Source organism: Petaurus breviceps, unplaced genomic scaffold (genome assembly GCF_028583685.1).
Source record: "Petaurus breviceps papuanus isolate PSGF00001 unplaced genomic scaffold, PetGlider_PUasm1.0 90692, whole genome shotgun sequence".
Classification (NCBI taxonomy): Eukaryota; Metazoa; Chordata; class Mammalia; order Diprotodontia; family Petauridae; genus Petaurus; species Petaurus breviceps.
In genome coordinates, this window is record NW_027187313.1 from 8742649 (window position 1) to 8746905 (window position 4257).

Genomic DNA, 4257 nt, shown 5'->3' on the forward strand with positions numbered 1-4257 from the left:
ACAGAGACACACAGAGAGACAGAGACACACAGAGAGACAGACACAGACAGTGAAAGACAGAAGACAGTGAGAGACAGACAGACAGGGAGAGAGAATCAGAGAAACAGACACAGAGAGAGAGACAGAAAGAGACTTAGACAGAGAGACAGATACACAGAGAGGCAGAGATAGATAGGAGAGAGAAGGAGATAGGGAAAGACAGAGACAGAGAAAGAGGAGAGAGGGGACAAGGGGAAGAATGAGGGAGAGAGAGATGTGTAGTAGATGGTGATGCAACAACCCAGGTCCCCCATTTACAACTCATTCACTAATGTGTCCCATTTTCCTTCTGATGCAGTGAAAGGAGGGATGTATTGAGGAGGCAGTAGGGGGGAAGGTTTTTGTCCCTGTCTTGGTTTCTTGTCAAAGCAGTCAGCATTTTGAACTTACTTTTGTTCCTATGATACTTCAAATAGTTATTTAAAAAAAAAGAACTTATTTGCTTACTTCTGAAGACTCAGAGTAGGACTGAGCCAGGGAAAGTCCAGTATCAATGGAAAGAGAAGACTCTGAATTCTTTCCCCTGGCACCTGTTGGATGAGGGCAGAACCAATTAGAGCATTTGTTAAATAAACTCCCCAAATGTTTGTGGCTTGTTGCTGCTGCAACTGACCTGACCAGGTTTAGAGGTATCTTGCCACACACATACACATGTAGTGTGAGTCCCTTTCCTATAAGCTCCATGCCATGAAACATATGTGCATGCTCTTTGGGAACATACAACATGTATGAAGAGAACAAGATCTGTTCAGCAAGTCAAAACATGAAAAATCAGATTCAAGTGTGGCTACTCCATCTGAGAAATACAGGGCCCCAGGGGCCCTGAAAACAAGAGATCTCTCTATTCAGTGCATTGAGTTGTGGGCGGCAAGAAGGGGAGATGTTGGGGAAGAGGAGATACCCTGCCGGCACATAATCAAAGACCTTGTGAGTCTGTGGGTGTTTAATCAAAATCCTTACATAAGCAAGATCTGTTCTAGTGAGCCTCCAGCAGACACCAAGCAAGCAGTCCAATGGGGCTGAAACCATCCATCTTAGGTACGTTCAATTCCTAGCAACTGCTCCACTGAAGGAGTTCACTCAGATCAAAACCAGGGTGACACACTTTTCATCTACTGCCCACACACAAGATCAGATACTTTTACTGGTGGTGAGCTCTAACTCGACAAGGGCTCTCAAGACCCTGCTTTCTTTATCCTTGAATTTCCTTTAGCACCGTGTGTTCTACACAGTAGGCACTTGATAAATGCATGTTGAGTGCATGCATGCACATGAAAACCCATCTTCCTCATGAGCACCTTGCATTCCTGTCCCCCAAAGACTTAGATTTCACCTAGGGAATATCAAACCACATTTGCTGATTAAGGAGAGCGTGCCTCAAAGTTAGATATTTCTGGGAATGGAATGGAGATCGCTGAGAACTCTTCCCAGTCATATGCCCTTGAGCAGAGCTGAAGTAATTTCGAGACTAAGAGTTCTCTGGGCCATGATGATTAATTAGTCTGGATTCCAGTCCCATGAGAAATCCAGAGATTTCGCAAGGTTAACCTCTCTGGTATTCCCTGGCAACTCTCTAAGTGACAGAAAAGCTGCTGAACTGATCAGTGGAGAGGGTTTCCAGAGAGTTCCCTAAAACCAAAGTAATCACAGATACCGTGTTTCCCCAATAATAAGACACTGTCTTATTATTTTTTTGGACAGAAAAACACCAGAGGGCTTATTTTCAGGGAAGGGCTTATTTTAATGAACATTGCCAGCAATTTTAATAAACAGGTAAATGTGAACAAAAAAATGTACCTTTATTCAATAAGCAAATCACTGGGGAAGAACAGGATGACACGCTCACTGCTGCAGCTCTGATTGGATGCAGCTCAGAGCGCGGCCGTGCGTTTGGGGGGGGCGTGTAGCGCAGGGGATCACCTTCACTACAGTAGCAATCTCAATAGGGCTTATTTTTTGGGGAGGGCTTATTTTAGAGTAATCTTACACAGTAAGGGGAGGGCTTATTTTCGGGATAGGTCTTATTATCGGGGAAACACGGTATAGATATATAGATGATATATAAATAGAGATAAATACGTACAGATGTGTGTATGTATATGTAGAGAGAGACACACATACATACATAAATGTATATGTGTGTATATATACATAGGTACATAATACATTCACACATACATAGATGAGTGAATGAACAAATAAGCATATGAAAGAATAGATAAATGGATAAAAAATCAACAGATAAATTAACAAATAAACAGATTAATAAATAAGTAAATGCAGCAATATGGTATGCGATAGATAAAAATAATGGATATCACAAGATAGTACTTCAGATTAACAATACCAAAAATCAGTATTACTAAGTTCAGAGAAGGGATTTATTAGAGTCATAAGTCTTTCTTTAGTCATAAGTCAATCAATTAAACACCAAGTATTTATTGATTGCCTACTATATGCCCAATCCACATGATTTATGTAGTTGGCATAGGATAGTGGAACAGACACACACCTAGGAGTCAAGTGATGTGGATTAAAGTCTGCTTCTACCTCTCACTGGGTACACATACCTTGGACAAGCCATTCTGTCTCAACTGGATCTTCTCTAAAACACAGCTGCTAGACTGAGTGAATGCTAATGTCCTGTATAACTTTGTGAGTCTCTCTCTTCAGACATTCCTTAAATTAAAATGTTAATGCTGCTTCTCTGGAAGTTTTCACTTCTTGATTTTCTACCTTTATTTCCTCCCCCAGAGAAGCAGGTCAGGTCCCAGCCTGAGAGTCAGGAAGGCCTGGGTTCAACTCCTGCCTCTTACACATGCTATCTGTATGATGAGGCTCAGGTCATTTAACCTCTCAGGGACCCAAGCAACCCTCTTAGATGATAAATAACAGACCAGGGGCTGATCTGTAGTCCTGGAAGTAGCTTCCATACCAGGGAATTATCAATACTGACAAAATTACAAGTTTGAACCTAAATTAATTAACTAAAATTTCTCTTCGCTTATTTATTTTTATTCAGATGTCCCAACGCTGAAATGCCCACTGGAAATAATATCAAGTCAAGACAGAGGTGAAAGGGTACCAGGAACTTGAACCATAGTACTAACTGCTTACAACAAGTCTATACTCAGAGAATACTGATTAGGCCTTGGAATGGGGATTTTAAAAAGCTTTATACCAACTCTATATATTTCCCTTTCTTCCTTTTATACCATAACTACAGCCCCACTGTCTCTTATTCATAGATCATAAATTATAGAACTGGAGATAAATTATTCAGATTCTAACACTCCAGACGATGGTACCACTCGCTCAATTGATCTAACTATGACATGTTTATTGATGGTACATAGGCCAAATTAGTAGACAAAGGATACTGAGAACACATTTGCCCAATGTGTTTGCCCTTAACCTGGATTTTAGTTCATCTGGTTCTGAAGGTCTTGAAAGATGAGACAGCAAATTTCATGAGACATCAGTAGAATAGCAAACACCCTAGCATACCCAGGATGGCTGCTAGCACAGGTTCTTTGATCTGCTTTACTAAAGGAAAGCAACTCAAAAAGGTTTAACAATCTTACTTTAATCAAACATATATATATATATATATATAATTTACATAGTTTAGGGGGAAAAGTCAGTACCTTGAACTTCAGAGAAAATACAAACAAAGATTACAAGCAGACAAAAAAAAACACAATTCAACAGACCAACAAAGAGTTTTCAGCTGTGTGATCATTACATACATACATAGTTAATTACCAGAGTGAGAAGCACCAATATCTGGGTTTTCAAAGCCAGGGGGGTTCAACCACTTCCCAGTGAGATTTCCCAGAGTCTCATCTGGCCAAATCACATAACTCTTCCCACAAGAGAACTCCAAAGCAAAATCTCACCTCAGAGTATATATAGTCTTCTCCAAGGTCAGATGATATCACAACCTTCATGACTCACTGCCTAATTACAAAGTAACAAAAGGTGTGGACTTTCCTGAAAAGCAAGCCTCCCCTGAGCAAGCTTCTCTTGTTGGACTCTAAGTGAGGCCCATTAAGGGTCAGGGAAGATCTTCAAATTCTCTAGACCTATTAAGTAGCAGGGAAGATCTTCAAATTCTCTCATCATTACAGTCAGCCCTGACCCAGATGTGGTCTGGATCTCAGGGGTCGATGGCCTGTGATGATTTATCCTGTTTTATTCCTAGGAGCAAGAGCCCCT

The 4257-nt window shown here is 40.7% G+C and overlaps 1 long non-coding RNA gene across 3 annotated transcripts in view; it reads right to left on the reverse strand.

Moving 5' to 3' along the window:
• The window catches only part of LOC138144157 (uncharacterized), a 76354-nt gene extending 72431 nt beyond the window's left edge, over positions 1-3923 (reverse strand). For 2 of the 3 annotated variants that reach the window (XR_011163872.1, XR_011163873.1), the window contains exon 1: positions 3805-3923. This is a non-coding gene — a long non-coding RNA (uncharacterized lncRNA). Of the gene's footprint in view, positions 1-3792 lie in introns of all 3 variants that reach the window. The other variant, XR_011163871.1, reaches the window with a different exon arrangement.
• Positions 3924-4257: the final 334 nt, after the last annotated feature.